This window comes from Hippopotamus amphibius, chromosome 10 (genome assembly GCF_030028045.1).
Source record: "Hippopotamus amphibius kiboko isolate mHipAmp2 chromosome 10, mHipAmp2.hap2, whole genome shotgun sequence".
Lineage (NCBI taxonomy): Eukaryota > Metazoa > Chordata > Mammalia > Artiodactyla > Hippopotamidae > Hippopotamus > Hippopotamus amphibius.
The window spans coordinates 21,788,998-21,811,846 of NC_080195.1; the positions used below are offsets into that span (position 1 = coordinate 21,788,998).

Genomic DNA, 22,849 nt, shown 5'->3' on the forward strand with positions numbered 1-22,849 from the left:
GAGAGTGTGACTAAACAAAAGGAGAAAAGCAGGCAACCATTCATTCACTTGGTAAATATTTATTGAGGCCTTAATTTGTGCCGGACAGACTGAGACAGAAGGTTCTCAGCAGGCTCCTCGCAGGCCTAATTGGGGGTTGAAGCAAAGGGGGGGTCAAGCACTGTTTTATCTGGGGTATCCCATTCACCCTCCTGACAGACCCAGAAAAATCAAACACCATATACCCAGCTGTACAGTACTTGTTATGCTGTAGGTTCAAGAAAATGGAAGCTATTTCAAGCAAAATTTGCAGCCCAACGCTCAACTTGAAGGTTTATTTGTTTGTTTATTTATTTATTTAGGTGAGGAAGTTTCTTTGAGATCACATCTATACTAAGTAAATAATTTCTTCAGAATTTACCCAAACCTTGCAATCTATCAGGCCTCGGAATATCACCTCCATCATTGCCTCCAGCTTGGCTAATAATGAAGCTAATTGTTCTCAGAGACACAAAGCCGAATTTAATTGGTTAAACGCACCAGTTAGCAGTCGTGGCTCTGCCCTGCACATGATGTTGCTGTCATTTGAGAACCCAAATTCAGTGCAGTAGTAATCCTTTGTGTCTTCAAAGAGAGCTACTGAACATCTCAAGCTGGACATCTGCCCCAGTGATGGTTATCAAGCCTGAGGTGGTACATCCTGTAACTGGAGGACACTCCCGGGGTGAGGTGGATCCCAGAGGCTCCAAGTACCTTAACAGGGTACAGGTGAGCTGTATTCACCCTGCAGTGCTTCCTGGAAGATCACATTGCTCAAGGGTTCCCCAGACCCTCCTGCCATAAGGAAAATTCTAAATCATCTATGCTGACCCTTTTATTCATGGAGGAGGCAACAGGCCCAAGAGAAGCAACCCCCCAACTGGCCAGCCAGGTAAAGGGAAGAGCCAGGTGTGCTACCTCTCCCTGTGGGGGTTATTCCCCTGAGTCCATAAGCTTCAAGGTATTCTTGAGTCAGACCCCACCTCCTCCAGGCTTTAGCTCTTGGGGAAGGAAACTGGAGAAGGCATCAGCTCCCTACCCCACGTGGGGTAAAATGAAGTGGTTTGGGTTTGATCTAAATAACCCAGGCTAAACCACTCCCTTTCAGAAGCTGTCAGAAGATTATACGTCCATCTCACATGTCTTTTTGAAAACTCTGCTTTTCCTTTGCCAGGAGATAATCTGTAATTTGCTTTATCCAATAAAAAAAAAAAAAAAAAAAAAGCTGGATAGGACCAGAAAACACCCGGTTTGGGGCCTCTCACTGGAGTACCAAAGCCTGTTGTGTTTGAATTTGCTCAGCGAGAACATTCTTTCTGGGCCTTTCAGCCTGCTTGAGCTGTTGCAGTCAATACTGAAGGAAGCCTTATTGTAAAGTCTTGTCCAAGCGTTCTTTGAAAGTCAGATCGGAAGAATGCAGTGATAAAATATAACTGGAAAAAAAGATAGTGTGTCCAGTATGGCTCTTAAACTCAGGCGAGGAAGATCCTGACCTGGGCACACAAGCTGATCCTCCTCTTGCCACACCCCACCCCTTGTGGTAAAGTTTCTGATGGGCCAGGGGTTGATAGACGTGCCCCCTCGGCCTTGCAGAACACACTTGGCATGAAGGTCCCTGCATTCTGAGTGCAAACAGCCTGAAGCCTGCTTGGAGAAGGTAGGCAGTATTTCATAGTCATTCGGGAGTTGCTGATGTGTACATCCCTGGGCCTCCGGGCTGTGGATTGAGCCTGACTGCCCCTGTGAGCCCACAGGCTCCTCACTGTGCTGGACGGAGCCCAGGTTAGGATGAGACGGGGGTGGGTGCACCACACTTGTTGGCCTGATGTCGCACATTTAAAGATTAGGTGTGTCGTAGATGGGCCTCCATCTGTACTCTTGCCCTGATGTTAAGTGGCCCTGACAGTGTTGGCGTTTTCCTGAAAGCTAAAAGCAATCTCAGTTTGGAGAACAGGGACTCTGATTATTCAAAGTTTTCTTGTCTTGGATGTTCACCCAGTGTCATGGACCTAAGCTATAAACTTTCCGAAACCTTTACATTTACCCTATTTTTCTTATTCTGACACTGTTTTCATTTTAGCTGCTGCCATACGATTGCAACTGGCTTATTCCCAGAGTCCAGACCCTCTGGGAGGGCACAGGTCATTTAATGGAGTGGGAGAGCACATGTGAAGAGGCCGGGTCTTGAGCTAGGCCTTAAAAGATGTGACTAGCTAGAAGGGAGGATCCTGGACACGTGGGCCAGAGTTTTCCATTAAGATACTTGTCAGTAACAGTCTGAAAGGTGGAAGGAGTCCCCTGCTCTTGGTAGCAACAAGCTCAGAGTAAACTCTCCATCCCTGGTTTCTTCTGTTCTGTCTTCAACACACTAGACTTTCCTTCATCTTGACAGATTTTTTTCTTGACCTTGCTAATCCCTTAGCTACGGGCTCATTGGTTTACTTCCTTTCCCTGACATCTTACAGAAGTGGTCTCAGGCCTCTGCACTGGGTCCCTCCTTAGGCCCAGTGATCTGGCTTCCACCCCCGCTGTGGCAATAGCACTACTCTCTGGAAGGTCACCTCACCCTTTTCCCTTCCTTGACCTCCCATCGTTGAAAATGTTAAGCAATTTCCTTTGGAAACTTTCTCTTTTCTTAGCTTGTAGGATATTTGGTGTCATGTTAAGGTTTGGGATTTCCAGAAGAACCCTATAAGGGCTAATTCCTTTGTAGGAAAAAAGTTTGCAATTAGAGTAAGTGCTACCAAATGAACTACTATAGCTGCGTGGACAAAATGTCCAGGATTTGCCTATATATGGATAACTTCTTAGAGTATTTAGCCATTATGCTTTTTCTGTTTTCACTTATATTATTCCATTTATATTAAAGCCGCGTAATTTGGAAAAAGCATGTAAGTACCCTTGCCCCTGAATTTTAATTTCATCAACCACAACTTAAGTCTTTGTTTCAGGGTGGCCAAATGTCCCACTGTGCATAAGAGTGAGAGGTTTCCCAGGACAGGAGACATTCTGTGCCTAAAACCAGGGCAATCCTGGGAAACGAGTACAGTTAGTTAACCTACTTGGTCTTTATCTTGCTCTCCCTTTACCTTTTAAGAGTTCAGAAAACACAGCTTCCCAGAAATGCAGGACTTTTACTTGCTTCAGCTACTTTAGACTTTCAGAATAGCTCTGATTTATTTACTGATGTACTTAGGCTGACCTCATTTTATCGCACTTCATTGTGCATCGCAGATACTACACTTTTTATAAGTTGAAGGTTTGTGGCAAACCTGCACTGAGCAATCTATTGGCACTATTTTTCCTACAGCATGTGTTCATGTTTCTGTGTCACCTTTTGGTAATTCTTGCACTATTTCAAACTTTTCATTATTAATATATTTGTTACGGTGATCTGTGATCAGTGATCTTTGACATTACTCTTTAACTGTTTGGGGGCATGAACCACGCTCCTATAAGATGGGGAACTTAATAAATGTGTGTGTTCTGACTGCTCCAATGACCAGCCCTTTCCCTGTCTCCCTCCCTCTCCTCAGGCCTCCCTGAAACACAATAATATTGAAATTAGGCTAATTGCCAACCTTCAAAATGGCCTCTAAGTGTTTCAATGAAAGGAAGAGTCAATTGATTTGGCAAACTTCATTGTTGCCTTATTTTAAGAAATTGTTACAGCCGCCCCAGCCTTCAGCAGCCACCACCCTGATCAGTCAGCAGCCATAGACATCGAGGCAAGATCCTCTGTCAGCAAAAAGATTATGACTTGCTGAAGACTCAGATGATACTTAGCATTTTTTAGCAATAAAATATTTCTTAATGAAGGCATGTACACTGTTTGTTTATACATAATGCTATTGCACACTTAATAGACTGCAGTATAGTGTAAACATAACTTTTATATGCTCTGGGAAACCAAAAAACGCGTGTGATATTCTCTTTATTTGGAACTGAACCCACAGCATCTCTGAGGTATGCCTGCAAATGCTTACTCACTAATCAGAGAGGACATTCATGGGCTTGAGGTTCTACCTAACTATGGAGTATCAAAACTACCTGTCTATTCTCGAAAGGAAATGTGGCTATTCCTTAAGCCTTTTGTGTAAATGAGACCCAAGGGTGAGCTACAACATTTTTCATGATAAAATTTACTTAATTGTCTCCTTGAAGTCTGGAGAGGCCCAGTATATGCTGCCTTTACCATGAAAAGAAGGAAAGGGCTTCTCACATTTCTCCTTTCTTATAATTTTAGATCCAGTGAATATTTTGCTTTACATAAACAATAACAAAAATGCTTCCTCCTATCTGGTTAAAGGTAAGTAAGAGAAAAGCCACCTCCATGATTTTCATCATACCACACTCCTCTTGGCTTGGTTGTCTTGGAAGAGGAAATCAAGGGGAAAACAGAAAGAGGAAATGGAACGGACATCCCTCTAAAAGGTTTTAGGTTTATGCCAAAGAAGAGGATAGAAATCAAGCCTTAAGAATTGATGTGGGACACTACTGGGCATATAACCAGAGAAAACCATAATTCAAAAGAACATATGCACCCCAGCATTCATAGCAGCACTATTTACAGTAGCCAGGACATGGAAGCAACCTAAATGCCCACTGACAGAGGAATGGATACAGAAGATGTGATACATATATACAATGGAATATTACTTAGCCACAAAAAGGAATGAAATTGTGTCATTTGCAGAGATGTAGATAGACCTAGAGACTGTCATACAGAGTGAAGTAAGTCGCAAAGAGAAAAGCAAATATTGTATAATAATGCATATATGTGGAATCTAGAAGAATGGTATAGATGATCTTATTTGCAAAGCAGAAATAGAGACACAGATGTAGAGAACAAATGTAGGGATACCAAGGGGGAAAGGGGTGGGTTGGGAGGAACTGGGAGACTGGGACTGACACATATACATTATTGATACTATGCATAAAATAGACAACTGATGGGAACATATTGTACAGCACAGGGAACTCCACCTAATGCACTGTGGTGCCCTAAATGGGAGGGACGTCCAAAAGGGAGGGGGTATCTGTATGTGCATGGCTGATCCATTTTGTTGTGCGGTGGAGGCTAACACAACATTGTAAAGCAACCATACTCCAATAAAAATTCATAATAATAAAAAAATTGATGTGCGACAGTGCAGGAAGTGGAACTTCGAGGCTGTGTCAGTTAACTCTTTGATACTGGGCATGGCTCACCAGGGTATCTAAGAATCATCACCAGTAATAATAGCTAATGTGGATTCAAGGTTTTCTATTATACGTACTCAGGCACCGTGCTGTATGCGTTTCATGCAGTATTTCATTTACCCTTCACAACAGCCTTGAACAGCAGGTCCCATCATTATCCTTATTTTACAGATGGAAAAAAACAAGGGCAGAACTACCGAGTGCTAGAATTCAGACTCAGAACAAGCCAGGGTCCGAAGATCATGTTTAATCGCTGTGCTATTTTTGGGGGGGTTGGGCAGGGGGTGGAGGGGAATGGGTCTTAGCTTAGTTCACTGTCAGCAGACTGTGTATTTTAAGCTGCAGAGAGTGGTACCAGCTGGAGAGCAGGGCTGACACTTCATCTTCAGTAGAAATTGAACTTTGCTCTTAAAATATTGAAGAATGTCATGTTGGGCAACCGAAAGTTCTCAACAAACCGTATCCCCAAACTACAAGAACTGGATTGAACATCTGTTCTTAAATGTTACAGCAGGAAACAATTTCTATGCCGTCTGTAGATAAGTGTTTGATTTGTTTGCTTTTTGTTTTAGAGAGAAAGGATTTACTACAAATGTCCATAAAATCTATACTTCAATTAGAGAACATTTCAGAGTCTGTCTTTGAGAAGAGCATTAAAAGAAAGAAAGAAAAAGATGGAAGGCTAAATTATCAAGCTAAGATTAGATACAAACGATTATGAAGCTAAGATTAGATACAAACAATCTGACTTTTTTGTTTGGGTTAAAAAAAAAATTTAAACTTTCCTCACCCCTGTTTCCCCAAGTTTAATAAATCTGCCTTGAACTCACCATCTGATTTGAATGCAAGCCAGTTCATATCAGCAATGGCGAAGAAGTCTGAGAGTGGTCATTTAACTACCAACAGGGAACATTAAAAATGTGTTCAAGGCACTGACTCCCTCAGAGAGCGAAGGCAAAATCATACCAATATGTCTGCTGTTTTTGCTTTCCCTCGCTCTCCAGAAAACAAATTTATCTTGGAATGGGCAGCATTAAATTTAACATTGGATCTCTTTGTGTTTCCAGGTCAAGCAGGAACACATATGCTCCCTACTGAGGAAAATAAACTGCAGTGTATTTTTAGCATCCGTTGGAAGTACTTTCAGCTGAAGATATTCTGCAAGATCTAGGCGATTTCACTGAAAGCCAAAGGATTTGCAGCAATGTCACCTAGAATTCCAGAACTTGCCCTGAGGGTCTGTAAATAGCATTCTCCCGGAGCCCCTCATGCCACCCCCCACGATTCTCAGTCCCAATCCTGGTGCAAACATCCTCTTTATGAGAAAATGGAGGAAAATCATTCCAGTGAAGGATAAATGAAAAACATCTGCGAAGTAGTTGAGACAGATGAAGCTAACTAGAGCTCACGTGGCGCTCTAGGGTGCGGCCCGTGTAGGAGGAGGGGGATAGGGAGAATGGGGAACAGAGAGCTTGTTCCCCCTACTTTTGTGCCTGAGGTTGAAGGTAAGCATGGACAGGGAGCCACCACATGGTGCATCTTTGTGAAAGGTGCCTATGTGTGCCTTTGTGAAAGGCGGAACAAGGCAGCCCCCTGGCAGACCTACGAGAATCGGGTTGCTTTCAGCTTCTGGTCCCTCCTTCCAAGGGTGGTGTGTGCAGTGCACAAGCTGTGTAGCCCTGGCACTGGAGTCTTAGTTACTAGTCTGAAATGTTTGGTCACGGGATTTGGTGACAGTGAGACAAATGGTTTCAGACCTTGCTTCTGCCTGCACAGTTTTGCAAAATATTTCCCATTTAAAAAAAACAAATTTAGTTAACTGCTAGCTTTTAAATAAATGACACCTGGGATATTGCCTCCTCCTTGAGAAACATTATTTTCTAAGACATAAATGAAGTCTACCATGCTATAGTATAACACATGTCATAAAGCACAGCATAGCATCACTAATGTGAACTCCTCCCAAAGAACTGTAATTTTGATGATTATTATAATAAAGCCACGTGTCTATTAAAGACAAGGAAGCCAAAGTTACCATTTATGTTCTTCCTGATATTTTATTACTCTTGTATTTTAAAAAAAGTTTGTTTACTTTTCTGTAGAAGAGAACCTGCTCGTCCTCCTCCCATGAAGTGGTGAGATGCCTTGGAATAATGATGGGGCGCAAATATAAGGGATGATGGTGTGTCATAACACAAGCATCACAGTTGGTCATAACTTCACTATTAATTCAACATATATATATGTAATACTACTGTGCAGGGTGCCAGGATATAAGATAATTTTAGAAGGCTTCTTGTCTCTGTTGTCTTTGTCAATGTATAAAAATAAAGCATTGTCTACTGTTGATTAAGGTAGTCTTCAAAAGCTGTGGACCTCTCATCAAGTAAAAAGATACTGTCTATTGCAACATTCTCAGAGCAGATTTGATGGAAGTCTAGCAGACACCTCACTTTTGTTCCTTTGTTCCCACATCACAATGGCTCTTCAGATGCAAAAGAATTTAAGAAAGCCTTTCCCTTCCTCTGTAAGATGATATTGTTCCATGGTCTTGGGGTTCTTGAATACAGTTATATTAACATTTAATTTACATTTTCAAAACGAAGAGTATTAAGTTTACGTATTAGGAGTTTGGGTAGTGTTCTAGTGCAGAATATTAAACTTATTGTTCTTTTTTTCTTACTTTGGCTTTTTAAAAATAAGTTTTTGTTTAAAACTTATTAACATGATGCACAAATTAAATGACACTGTGCCCCAAAGTAAACTGAAAAGATTACTGGAGCTTTATCCTAGCAGTTTAGCTTTGTAGGGGAGGAAAAATAATTTCCCCTCTAGCTCTGAGTTCTTAGCTGAAACCCCTGTAATAAAAGACAGATTAACAAGAGAAAACCAAACAGAAGTTTATTAACATGTATACCTTGTGTATGCATGAGAGATACCCAGGGGAAAATGAGTCATTCAAAATAGTGGCTTAGAACTCTGGTTTTTATAGCATCTCCAGCTGAAGACATAAGAGAGGTGTAGGGAAGACCAGTCTTGGGGGTGATGACTGGGGCAGGTTATGAACATTTAGGTCAGTGCCTCCTCCACTGATGAGGGTCTCAAGTTGTCTCCAAGGATTAACCTTTGTCCTTCCTGGTAGAGAGGGGAAGAGGGACACTTTGTCAATATACGTTCTCCTTTTAGGCAAATAGGGGGAAGACAGAGCTTTTCTTGTAACTGCTTCTTCTCAATTGCCTTCAGCTCAAAATAACTGTTATGCCAAAGTGGCATATTCTGGGGTGATATATTCTGCTACCTTTCAGGACTGAAAGTAGAAAAGTCAGTCTGTGGATCCAGGTGTTAAATTGGAAATCATGAGCTGCTATCTTAGACTATCAGAGGGACTTGGGAGCAGAGGAAATCCATTCATCAAGAAAGAAAAAGGCAGATGTGAAATGATCGTAGATATTAGTGAGATAGCATATTTTTTGGTTTTCCAACATTTTGGTTTCTTGCCTGGTATTCTTGAGTCTTAGCTACATTCCTTGCCCTAAGGACTTATAACAAATCTCCTGCTTTTGCTATAGTGCCCTTGAATTGGTTTCTCTTCCTTAAAACCAAAATACTCTTAGCATAGAAATTTTCTGCAAGTGAGTTTGCAAGTTACAGACTAAGAAAATGGTTGTCAAAGTAGGTGGGGTGAGAAGTGGGTAGTCCTGGAAACAAAAGAGAAGATGATAAAGTGTGTTCCCGTTCTTGCAGCCTTTCAGGAAAGTACAATGAGAGCAAGAAGGAGAGAGGCTTGAGGCCAAGGCCACCCAGCCAAAAGCAGACAGAAAAGCAGATTCAGAATCCAAGTGTGAACCAGGATCCTTTCTGACTGAAGCCAGCCATCTAACTGCTCTAAGTTCGTCTATAAAAAGCATCTAAAAAGACATGGAAGAATACAACCAGATTATTGTGATCATTTTTAAAACTAAAATTGGTGTGTTCATTGAGAAAATGTATAATCTCAGCAATTAGAGTGGGAATATCTGGGAAAAACTGGAAGTGCTACGGACTTCAATCCCCAAACTCCAGCTTTAACTCCCCAAACCCTCTATGTGCCCCACCCCTACTATTCATTTCAACAGATAAATGTGGCAAGGCCTGTCCCCATTGTAAAGCAGTTCAGCTCAAATCAATTTGGGCGCACAGGTGACATTTCATGATATATTTGAGGAAAAGATACCAACAGAAGCTAAAGAAAATGACAAATGTGAAATATTTTCAATATATACAACATAAGGTTTATATTCAAGATATATAAAGAATGCCTACAAATCAGTTTGCAAATGATGAATAGCATAATTTTTAAAAAGACAAAGAAAATAGTTTACATCAGAAGAAATACAAATAGGTGATGAATATATTTTAAAAACAGTTTAACCTCCAAAGTGATCAAAGTAATGCAAATTAAAATAGAATACGATATTTAGTCTATAAAATTGGCAAAGTATATATATATATTTTGTTTTGTTTTGTTGAGATATAATTTACACATATCACTGTGTGAGTTTAAGGTGTACAGAATAACAGTTTGACTTTTGTATATTCTGAGTGATTACCACAGTAAGTTTAGTCAGCATCCATTATTTCATATAGATATAAAAAAAGTAAAAGCAAAAAAAGAAAAAATGTTTTTACATACAATAGAAAAAATGGGGTACTCTCAGGTATTACTGCTAAGAGTGTATTAGTACAACTTTGTGCAGGGCATTTAATAATACGCAGCAAAATCCTAAGAAATGTTCTCCTCCTAGGAGTTGTTTTAAAGATAGACATGTCCCCAAAGATCCACATCCAAGGATATTCAGTGGAAAAACATCCTGATTTCCAGCAGTGGAATAATGGTTCAGTAAATGTTGGCATGCTTGTATGATAGAATCTATGTAGCCACTAGAAACTGTTTTCCAAGAAAATTTAAGAACTTAAAAAAAAAAAAAAAAAGCTATGTCATAATGTTTGTTGAAAATATGCAGTTCTTCAATATAAAGCATAATCTCATATTGATATAAATACATACACATATACTATTACCAAACCAACCTTGAGTCCCCTCCCAAGTAAAGCCAGTCTACTGACACTGGGTTGTAGTGAAGGAAAGTACAGTGTTTACTGCAGGGCCAAGCAAGGAGTCCAGGCAGCTAGTGCTCAAAAGGCCTGAACTTTCCCTTACAGGAAAAGGTTTTTAAAGACAGGGTAAGGGAGAGGGTTGTGGGGTATGTGATCAGCTCCTAGACATTCTTCTGATAGGTTGGTGGTGAGGTAATCAGGAGTCAACATTGTCAACTTTCTGGTTTCAACGGGTCTGGGGTCTACGTGTTGCAGTTAACAAGTGGTTAACTTCTTCCACCTGGTGGGGGTTTCAGTATCTGTAAAACAGCTCAAAGGATTTGGCTCAGAATATTATCTATAGTCCTTGAGGAGGAACTAAAGGTCCTTGACTTTGATGGCTAAATATTATTACTTTGTCTTGCTTGACTGTTTTCCTTTGTTTCTGCATTTTCTCACTTCTGTGATTAACTTTATTCTCTGGAACTCAGGGAAGGCCTAGGAGGCTAAAGTTCTTCTATAAACAAGAGGCAGGCAAAGGAGGACAAGGCGGGGGCGGTGGGGGGGGGGGCACTGGCCAAGAAGGCCCCATAGGGCTCTGCTCGATATTGGTATGAATGGACCATCACAGAAAAAGGCCTGAAAATATCACAAAAAAACACATCAAATTGTAAGTAGTTGTTATCTGTAGTAGCTGGAATTGCAATTTTTCTTTATTTTTTGTTTTCCAAATTTTCTATAATAGGTATTATCTTTGTCATCAGAATAAGTTATATTTCAAAAGACAGTCATGCAAAAAATACATATATTTTATTCAAGCAATGACAAAAAGTGCTTGTTATATTTAAGTTATAGTTAAGGTTATATTTCTATATTTCAATTTGTGATTTGTTTGAGAGCAAATATGTTCACAAGGAAATCCCCCTCTTTCCTGGAATATGAATCTCAGCTTCCTTCTTGCCCTTAAAGCAACCCTTATTCAGCATGTGCAATTTCTTCAAGTTAATTGCATGAGACTCATAAAACTGGGGATTTTTAAATACATTTCAACAATGTTGAGAATACGTTGCCTAGTAATTTAACACAAAACATTTCCAGAACACTCACTTCTAGCTACAAAACAAATTTTGAATCAGTTGAATTTCTGAAAATGCTGCTTTTGCTTAACTTCAATTCTGGTAAAGAGAGTTTCCTGTCCCACCCTTTTTTTTTTTTTTTTCTTTGACACCAGATTTCTCTAGCCCCTCCCTTCTGCAGAGCTGGTCAGTTGGAAAAGTAGACAAATGCATAAAGGCTTCAAGGTCAACAGCAGATAAGGAGACCAAGAGTCCCAAAGGAGAATTCAGCATGAGAGAAAGAGACTCTGGGCCAGGGAGCCGTCATCCTCTGGGTGCTTCATCTGGCACTTGAATGCAGGGCAATGCTTAACATCTTGTCCACGTTAGTACAAGTGCAGTCAGACTTTCCATATCCTCAGGTTCCACATCTGAGGAGTCAACCAACTGCGTATCAACAATATTCAGGAAAAAAAATTCCAGAAAGTTCCAAAAAGCAAAACTTGAATTTGTCACGTGCAGGCAATTATTTACATAGCATATACATTATATTCAGTATCATAAGTAAACAAGAAATGATTTAAAGTATAAGGCAGAATGTGTGTATGTTATGTGCAAATACTACACCATTTAATATTGATATAAGGGACTTGAGCATCTACGGATGATGTTATGCACAGGGGTCCTAGAACCAATTCCCCCTTGGATACCAAGGGCCGACTGTATGTTACCTGAAACCCCCACACTCGAGAATTTAAGGCAGTGTCAGAAGCTGGGTGGGAGATACTTTGGGGCCAGTGGGGCCTCTAACATCGATTGCTTGCTTAGGAATTTTATAACTGAGATAGTAAAAATCGCTTGTAACTGGAGTGAACACTCTACCCTACCTCACCTATAGCTATGGGCCAGTCACACAGTCACCATGACTCTCAATTCCATTAAGTATAAAAGGAAGGAGTTGAATTACATCAGATATTTAATTGAGGCATCAGAAGGTCCAAGAACATGTGAAATTATAAGTGAAATTATATGCATTTTTGAGAAGGAAGATCCATAGCTTTCACTGGATTCTCAATTCATGTATCCAAAGAGATTATAGCCTCCTGAGTTATATGATCTTTAAATTCCAATAACATTAATATTTCATGATTCCCCATTTATGCATATTTTAGATACTGCTTTTACCTAGTTAGAGAATTTTATTTTATACCATGCTTTCTTTACTTAGACTTCAAATTGGTAAATATTATTATTTCCCCCAAAATAATATTGGAATATGAAGTGAATATTATTATTTCCTCTCTCAACTATAAGGCACTTTGGGACAGGAGGGGTCTCTATATATATATGTATCCACAAGGGAACAGACAGGAGGGGTCTCTCTCTCTCTATATGTATCCACAAGGGAACAAAGTGCAGAAAACTTATTAAAACAAAAAAATGATACAAATGAACTTATACACAAAACAGAAATAGACCTACAGACGTAGAAAACAAACTTACCATTACCAAGGAGAAAGTGGGGGTAGGGATAAATTAGGAGTTTGTGATTAACAGATACATCCTACTGTATATAAAATAGATAACCAACAAGGGCCTACTGTATAGCACAGGGAACTATACCCAATATTTTATAATAACCTATAAGGTAAAAGAATCTGAACAAGAATATACACACACACAAATATGTGTATATATATGTATGTATATATATGACTGAATCACTTTGCTGTACACCTGAAACTAATACAGCATTGTAAATCAACTATACTTCAGTTTTTTTTTCTTTTGTTTTTTTTTTTTATTATTTTTAACTTATTTATTTATTTATTATTATTGGGGGGGTACACCAAGTTCAATCATCTGTTTTTATACACATATCCCCATATTCCCTCCCTCCCTCGACTCCCCCCCACCCTCCCTCGAGTCCCCCCCACCCTCCCCGTCGCAGTCCTCTAAGGCATCTTCCATCCTCAAATTGAACTCCCTTTGTTATACAACAACTTCCCACTGGCTATTTTACAGTTGGTAGTATATATATGTCTGTGCTACTCTCTCACTTCGTCTCAGCTTCCCCTTCACCCCCCGCCCCCTCCCAAACCTCGAGTTCTCCAGTCCATTATTCTCTGTACCTGTGTCCTTGTTCTTGTCACTGAGTTCATCAGTACCATTTTTAGATTCCGTATATGTGAGTTAGCATACAATATTTGTCTTTCTCTTTCTGACTTACTTCACTCTGTATGACAGACTGTAGGTCTATCCACCTCATTACACATAGCTCCATCTCATCCCTTTTAACTATCAATTAAATTTCACATCAATGGTGGAAATTTTGCAATTACACAATTTGCTGGAATTTTTTACACCAGTGTTATCTCTATGTGACCCTTATGCTGACCTGAGTATAATATTTTGAAAGAGTAGGTTGGAAAGAAGTTGGGAAGTCCTAGAACTGTAATTCCAAGATCCCAACTTCATCAACATATGATTAACTACAGTGAATTCAGAATCTTCAGATTTTCATTCCCTGCTTCACATCAATAATGCAAAACATCTATTCCCATTTGACTCTCTGACATTTACACAGTCTTTCAAGAGACCGCATTAGAAGTGACTTAATGACGATGCAGGCTCATAGCATCTTGTTGCTCTACATGGTGATTTCAGATGTATTAGGAAGTTCTGTCTGGGGACAAATGCTGCAATGTCTCTGCCAGAGACACTGAATCAACTTGCCAGAGCACAGTCCTCTCCCGACCAGCCAAGCTGGGCACACAGAGCCAGGCTCACTGGTTCAGAGCACTCTGCAATGATGTCTTACCATGGGGCAGATACCATATCTGCTAAAGAAGAGAACAGTCTGGCCCCGTGGAAAGCAGGGTTTTTTTGTTTTGGTTTTTTGTTTGTTTTTTTTCCCACACCATGAGACTTGTGGGATCTTAGTTCCCTGACCAGGGATTGAACCCTCGCTCACAGCAGTGAAAGCGCCGGTCCTAACCACTGGACTTTGGATTGCTGGAGCTCCTAAAAAGGTCTTACAAAGCCTTTAAATTCTGTCATTTGATTCTTAGATTCCTCATCTCTTTGGGTTTTGAAAAATATCACTACCACATATTCTATGTGCCTTTTTGCCCCCAAATAATTCAGTGAATTTGTAAATAAAGATGGAAATAAGACAGTTAAAAAGAATTATGAGACAATCAGATAAACAAAATGTGGTCTATACATGGAATGAAATATTATTCAGCCTTAAAAAGGAAGGAAATCCTGACATATGCTACAACATAGTTGAACCTTGAAGACAATTATGCTCAGTGAGATAAGCCAGTCACAAAAGGACAAATACTGTATAATTCCAATTCTATGAGGTACCTAGAGTATTCAGACTCATAGAGACAGAAGGTAGAATGATGGTTGTCATACTTCTGGGGGAGGAGGCAGGGAGGAATTGGGGGTTATTGTTTAATGGGTTTGTAATTTCAGTTTGGGAAAATGAAAAAGTTCTGGAGATGGATGGCGGTGATGATTGTGCAGCAATGTAAATGGACTGATACCACTGAACAGTACACTTAAAAATGATTAAAATGATAAATTTTGTTATGCATATTTTACCACAGATTTTAAAAATCCATTGAATTTTTAAAAATTATGAGACAATAAGGGAAATTTGAACACTGACTGGATATGCAATGATATAAAGGAAGTATTGTTCAGTGTTCCTTTTTAAGATTATCTTTTCAAGGTACATAATGAAATATTTATAGATAAAATGATATGATATCTGTCATTTGGGTATAGAGGATATAGTTTTGGCCATGAGTTGATTAAATTTAAAAAGAAAGAGAAAGAGAAAAAAAGACCAAGGCTATTTAAGCATTCATTGCTGTTAACCTTACATAAATGAAATCAAATATAGATTATAGATTATTTTTAACCAAAATGTGTTATCCATTGTATTATTATCTATACCTTTTGGTTTGCCTAAAATATTCAATATTTTACAAATGTTTTCTTATTCTGATCATAAACATGTTAGTATGTTTTCCTTTGTCAGTATTATATTCTACAAGATATAAACTTCTAGAAAGCATTCACTGTGTTCCTATGAATAATCTTTCAGCCTAATCAAAAAATACAGTGACTTGTTTGAGATCATAGAGAAAATAAAAATTAGTCCTTTGGAGTCTAATTCCAGTGTCATTATTTTTTAGGAGTCACTTTTTTCTTATTATTCAACTTGGCTAGAACTAAAAAGAAAAAAAAAGCGTAGCATCACCATAGAATCTGCCTAAACACTAACACAAACTTCATACTGAGTTAATTGTTTCATCTGAGAGCAAACTTAGGTATATAATTCTCTAAAGTTTATACTTCTCGAAAACAAAAATTTTTTAATCTAGAAAATAATGGGTACTAATAAATATTTGACTAAGAAAAGAATGTTCAGTTACAAGATAAAGTAATAGGGATATAATGTACAATGTGATAAATATAATAAACACTGCTGTACAGTATGTATGAAAGTTGTTAAAGGGAGTAATTCCTAAGAGTTCTCATCATAAGAAAAAATGTTTTTATTTTTCTGTTATTTTGTATCTATATGAGATGATGGATGTTCACTAAACCTATTGTGATAATCATTTCATGATGTATCTACGTCGTCATTATGCTGTACACCTTAAGCTTATACAGTGCTGTATGTCAGTTATATCTCAATAAAACTGTAAGAAGAAGGAAGGAAGGAAGGAGAGAGAGAGAGATGGAGGGAGGAAGGAGGGGGGGTAGGGAGGAAGCGAAAGAGAAAGAAAAAGAAAAAGAAAGAAAAAGAAAAAGAAAGAGGGAGGGAAAGAAAGAAAGGAAGGAAGGAAGAAAGAAAAAGAAAGAAAAGAAAAGAATATTTAGGACTGTGTTTTTGGAGTTCCTATGCTGATCTGTAAGCCATCATCACATACTTGGAAAAGAAGTGCAGTATTACTTTGACTCTGATGATGCATGGATCGATACTAATTTAAAATAAATCTCCTCACTCCATCTCAGTTGTGATGGCCTTTGTATTACTCTTGAAGATCCAGAACACTGTCCACTTATGAATCCCTCTAGTTGGAAATCTCTCTCCTAAGATGTCTACGTGAAATTCCTTCCTGCACTTTTTCTTGTTACCTTCCCTAGAGACCTTCTCTAACCACCCCAACTAAATTGGCTCCACACTCCTACCCTGTTTAACTATTTCTTTACCCATCTCCTCCTACCCCTTCCTAAAGCACTACTTACTATTACCTGGATATGACTGGTTGCTTGTTGTCTGTTTCCCCACACAGGACTATAACTTCATGAGCACAGGGGATGTTTTTCACCACTGAGTAACCGAAGCTTCAGCACATGGTGGGTCACAATTGAATATTTGTTGAATCAATGAATCGACAAAGAGTTGAAAAAGCACACATTTAAGAGAGTCGAACTTCCAGCTTGAACAATGAGCTTCAGTCATATCTTCAGCAACTCCCATGGGAACTCTCATGGAATGTAATTATATGTATTTTTCATCTTCAAAGTGCATTATAAATAATTATTTTAATACCTCCATGAAACAGATGCTAATACTCTATTTTATAGATGGGAAAATGAAAGCATAAAAAACTAAATCCCAAAAGATCAATGAGTGAGTCAATGTCAGAGCTAGATTTAAGGAAGAATTTTGGACATTTAGTCTTGAGCAACTGACTCCCCAGTCATTTATCTATATCTTGTGCTTGTTACAATTCATTTAAAAGCATTTACTATTCCTGAATTTGAAAGCTTCTCAGGTAAAAAATTGGTTTGTTGTGACAGCAGGTGACTCAGTTACTGTAAATGTTCTTTCAAGATCCTCTTCCTTAATCTGCAGCCAGTAATTCCAACAAAGCAAGTTGCTGCCTTAGCAGAAATAAATGGTCTGTAAGTAATTACCAATTAGTTTCATTATGCCCATCCCTCATTTAATTTTAAAATGCTTCCACCACTCCAAATCTATTGCAAACATGGGGAAAACTCTTTATGCAGTGTCTGTAAAAGATCTTCTCAAAGAATAAGCGTGCTTTTGATTCTTCAAACATTATTAGAAATGATGGGATGCCAAAATTCTGTATGCCAGAAGGATCACACAACCTCATTTTCCATCAGGAGGTTCCTTTTTATATAGGGACAATGGTTCTCAAATCCAGCTGCATTTTAGAATCACCTGGAAATTTTACAAATACTGATACCTGGATCCCACCCTCAGAGATACTGATTTATTTGATCCGAGGTGTGGCCTGGGCTCTGTGATTTCTTATAGAAGCTTCTGGAGTGCACCCAAGATGGAGACTTTTGTAGATGAGCCTCAGTTCATGGATCTCCTGACATGACCTGGGAATGGACTCCAGGAAGGAGGCAAGCCAGAGGACCATGATGTAATGGTTTCTAGATTCCTCTGTAATTCTAGATATTTCAAATTATTACACTATTATTAATACCTTATAGTATTTTTCATCCAGGGTTATTTCTTAGAAGGATCTAGTTTTATGTATCTAAGATTTAAGTTACATTGAGCTAAGATGAAACAGACGTCAAGGTGACAACGACTGGGCTGAAGTGTATGAAAAACACTTCTTAAAATTGTAACAAGCAAATGTGAGACACAATTAGTAGTAATCAAAATTTTGACATGCTACATGAGCCACAACAGGACCAAAGTGGCCATCTGTATGATATAAACTGTCTCCAAAATCATTGTTGGTAATAAACAAAATTCACTAAAAATGTGTCTACTTTTATTTTGGACACGCTGTGCCTTCATCATCAGTCAGTTTCACTGGCAGAAAAATGAATTTTGTTTTTCATGTCTGAATGTTCTACCCATTCCCATACCTACAGCTTCAAGTGAAACAGCACCCTATTGTAACACACTCATTGTTACACTGAATAATGAAGATCCCTCCATCACAAAAGCATTATGAAGGGTCACACCCATATATGGTTTTCATTTATCTTCTATCAACTTCTCATACTTGGTACTTACGTGGTTTGCTGGATTGCTTAATTTTAAATGGCAACAAAGGCAACATCGAAAAATAGATGCAAATGAGGAAAGAATTACTGAAAAAGAAATGGTTGGTGAAAAATCAGCAAGAAAATGTACACGAGCTTCTTTCTCTAAGAGCTAGGACAAGAAACCCTGTCTCTAGTAGTGGCTCATCTTGCTGGGTGCTTCCAGAACCCTGTGCTCCTGAGTCTCTCTCTCCTGTCACTGGCTGTGGATCTTGGGTTTCTTGTTACTTGAGTACTTAAGCTCTTTGAAAGAGTTGTTTTCACCTACTTTGCTCCAGGCTGCTGGGCTTGCATTTGGTATAAGTTCTCTGAGGCAACGACGCTGGTGTCATCATTCAGCACTCCAGTTTAAATACTCCCTTAATTCCTCCTGTTTAGTCTGGCTCATTGGGTGTCGCCGGTAAAAACAGTTTGGCTTTTGTAATCTCCATTAGAGCAGGGGGTGTGACTAATCAGCCAGTTTACTGCAACTCTGTTATCTTCTGTGGAGTTAGTTTCAACATAAGCTTTGTGCTCATATGTCACTCCCCACTCTCTGCTGTTCAAGTCCATATTTGTTCCAGACTTCAGATGCTTAAAAAAAAAAAAAGAGAGACTGTTTGTTTTCTTTATTAAAAAAACATGTTCTATACACCCTCTCAAGAGAAGAACTAACTCCACAGGAATCTGGAGAAATTCCCATAATGCTAGCTCACTATAGAGAATTCCCAGGACAGGCAAGATATCTGTTCCCTCAGTTTGGGGAATTGTACTAATAATACAGTTGTAGCAATAACACAAGCTCAGATCAACACACACACATACTGAATGTTTACAATGTGCCAAGTACTTTTCATATATCATTATCTTAAAAATAAAGTTTATTTTATTTTTTTAGTAATTAATTAATTTATTGGCTGTGTTGGGTCTTCGTTGCTGCACACGGGCTTTCTCTAGTTGCGGCGAGCGGGGGCTACTCTTTGTTGGGGTGTGCGGGCTCCTCATTGCCATGGCTTCTCTTGTTGCAGAGCATGGGCTCTAGACGCGTGAGCTTCAGTAGTTGTGGCACATAGGCTCAATAGTTGTGGCCCACGGGCTCTAAAGCGCAGGCTCAATAGTTGTGGCACATGGGCTTAGCTGACCCATGGTGTGTGGGATCTTCCTACATCAGGGATCGAACCCGTGTTCCCTTCACTGGCAGGCAGTTTCTTAACCACTGCACCACCTAGGAAGAAGCCCTAAACAGTTTATTTTAGAGCAGTTTTAGAGTTACAGAAAAATTACAAAGAGTACAGAGAGTTTCCCTATATCCCCCACCCAGTCTTCCCTATTATTATTATCTTACATTAGTATGATACCTTTGTTACAATAATGTAATGCTACATCATTACAATATTGCTACATTAACATCCATATTTTCTTTCATATTTCCTTAGTTTTTAATCTACTGTCTTTTTTTCAGTTCCAAGATCCTATCCCAGATACAACATTCCATTTAGTCATCATATCTTCTTAGGCTTCTGCTGACTGTGACAGATTTCTAGACTTCCTTTTTGATGAACTTGATACTTGTGAAGAATACTGGTATTTTGTAGAATGTCCCTCTATTGAGATTTGTCTAATTTTTTTCCTCATTAGACTGGGGTTAAGTATTCTTAAGAGGAAGACCACAGAGGTAGAATGCCATTTTCATCACATCATGTCAAGGCCATATACTATCAACATGAGTTGACCCTGTGTGTTTTTTTTTTTTTTTTTAATATTTACTTGGTTGCATCTTGTCTTGGTTGTGGCTCACCAGCTCCTTAGTTGAAGCACGTGGGCTCAGTTATGGCAGGCAGTCTCCTTAGTTGCAGCCCCAGGGCTCCTTAGCTGTGGCTCGCCAGCTCTTTAGTTGCAGCAAGTGGGCTCCATAGTTGCGGCAGGTGGGTTCCCTAGTTGTGGCATGTGAACTCGTAGTTGTGGCATGCATGTGGGATTTAGTTCCTTGATCAGGTATTGAACCTGGGCCCCCAGATTTCCCTACAGTAACTTTACAGTCACTTTGCCCTCTTTCCCCCCTTTTCCACTCTGTGCTCTTCCACAGCTCACACTTAAAGAGTAGGGAGTTATGGTCTACCTCCTTAAGGGCAGACTATCTACATTCATTACTTGAAGATTCTATCTATTCAGTCATTTTCTACATCAGTATGGACTCAAGGTTTTTTTTTTTTTAAATATACTTTGGGTTATAATCCAACACCTTTTAATTTCTTTCCTTGCTCACGTTTTTCCAGCTTTGACCACTGGGAACTCTTTTTGTTGGGTCCTTGCTCCTTTGACATAGTCCTTCATTATGGGTTCTTTTTTAAACTACTTCTTTAATTTCTGGCTCTATACAATGCTCCAGGCTCATCTTGCATTTTTCCTGCCGCAGTCCTAGGATTAGCCATTTCTTGAGAATCCCAGGTTCCTTTTATTGGAGGATGGCATTAGAAATGAAGATCTGGATGATAAATGTGCTGATTGTTACTGGGGTGTTTTTGCTTCTCAGCTAAAAGAGTATATGTACATATACTAACCCACATATTTACACATATCCATAAGTATTTCTATATAGAATCATTTGCATCTATATTAATCTAAACATGAATTCATATAGATATCTTCAACTCAAATCCATTATCACATTGATCATTATGGCTGACTTCTCTTGCTTCAACAGTGAGAAAACTGGTTCCTACCATCCGCATCCATTTACTTAACTGTTCAATCCCAGTAATACATGCATAGCAGTTTCAGAATTGTTGTTAACCTGCACCATGGGAGGCAACTTTATCAACTACAGTGGTTTTCCTGAGAGTCTGGAAAATATTATTCTGGATGGCCATAAGCCTGGTATCATTCAACAATTCTCTATCGAGGAAGAAGGCAGAGTTAATAAGGGAGGAGGATTAATGGCCCCCACCACAGAACATACTGGAGTGGCAGGTCAGGGAAGAGAAAAATACAGTGGGTTCATTTTGAATTTTAGCTGAGTTTCTATGAAAAGGGCAGTTGTTTTGACTGCAAACTTTTGACACAATGTTCATGTCCTTCCTTTGCCACTGAACCAGTTCTACCTTCTTTCAGCCTCTACAGCCATCAGCCATGATTAACAGAAGGGGAGCAGCTTTACTGAGTACATTACAAAGTGCGAGGTGAGAGGGCATGGCAGGGATGGATGAATGGAAGTATCAGCTAGTTGCTGGGCAGCTGGAGGTACAGAGATTGCAAATAGGTACTGACAGGTCCAAAATATTAATACCACAAGGGGGAAAATGTGGGTGATGGAATGGAATTTTATAGTTGACTGTTAATGATGCCCCATCCACAAGTTTGACTGGTCTGTGCCCTTTCATTGATCTAGTATCAAATCAGTTGTCAATGTACTACTTTCACCCAGTGGCACTTGGCAATTCTAAAAACAAACTCCTTCATAGCCACTCTCCAGACCTGACCTGATACCTAGAAAGTATTATGCCAATATATGGGAAAGAGCAAGCAACTCTATACAGGCAAAGTTCTCCCTATCACATGAGAAGATTCAGAGCTAAGATTCTCCTGAAGAAGAAAATGGCACGGCAGGAGGAATGGGGGCTTTGGAGATTCAGGCATCTGGGTTTGAATTCAAGCTCTGCCACTTAACAGCTGTGCAACCCTAGGCAAACTATTTGCTGTTGTTTATATTACAATATTAAAATACTCAATTATTATATTAAAATAACATAACAATATATTTTATTAATATTTAAAATTATACCTAACAAAACCCATAGGATTTTATAGCACAAAGAGTGAATCTTAATGTATGCAAATTTATAAATCATTTAGGAGGGTGAGGAATCCTGAGATGGAGTGCAGAATGTGACAAAACAATGCATGTGTATGTATAAATGTAGGAAGCAGCCTCCCTCGGGGGTGGGAGGATCAAGTGTTAACCTAAACAACGTGAGAGAATGAGTGGAGTCTGTGAGACTGCAAGCAAAAGAAACTGTCCATGAACACTGTGGTCTAGTTGGAAGTGGGATGTGAAACTTCCAGGAGTGTCCTTAAAGGGAGGGGATGCCCTTCTCACTTTTCTTCTTTCCTACTGGGTAGAACAGGACACGATGTCCAGCGGGAACACCGATTTTGGACCACAAGGTGGAAGATGAGGGCTGACGATGATGGAAACAAAAAGAAGAAACCCATCTTCTTCTCATGACTGTGGAGCCACCATACCAGCTGAATTTACATGGAATGAAAAAGAAAATTCTGCCCTGCCTAACCTACTCTTATCTTGAATTTCCCGTCACAAAGGAATCTAATCCCAACCCACACAGGTTTTACTTGTATCTTTTCCTCCCTGGCTTTTACTCTTCCACCAACACCTGAATCCCTCACAAAGTGAGGGTATGTAACCTTTCAATATATAACTCGCCTTCTAAGACCCT

At 39.2% G+C, this 22,849-nt stretch overlaps 1 long non-coding RNA gene across 2 annotated transcripts in view; it reads right to left on the reverse strand.

Moving 5' to 3' along the window:
* Window positions 1-9,542: 9,542 nt before the first annotated feature.
* The window catches only part of LOC130830174 (uncharacterized), a 33,096-nt gene continuing 19,789 nt past the window's right edge, over window positions 9,543-22,849 (reverse strand). The window contains exons 4-5 of one of the 2 annotated variants that reach the window (XR_009047744.1): window positions 16,629-18,989; window positions 9,543-11,798 (exon numbers count right to left, since the gene is read on the reverse strand). This is a non-coding gene — a long non-coding RNA (uncharacterized LOC130830174). Of the gene's footprint in view, window positions 11,799-13,301; window positions 18,990-22,849 lie in introns of those variants that run through there. The other variant, XR_009047743.1, reaches the window with a different exon arrangement.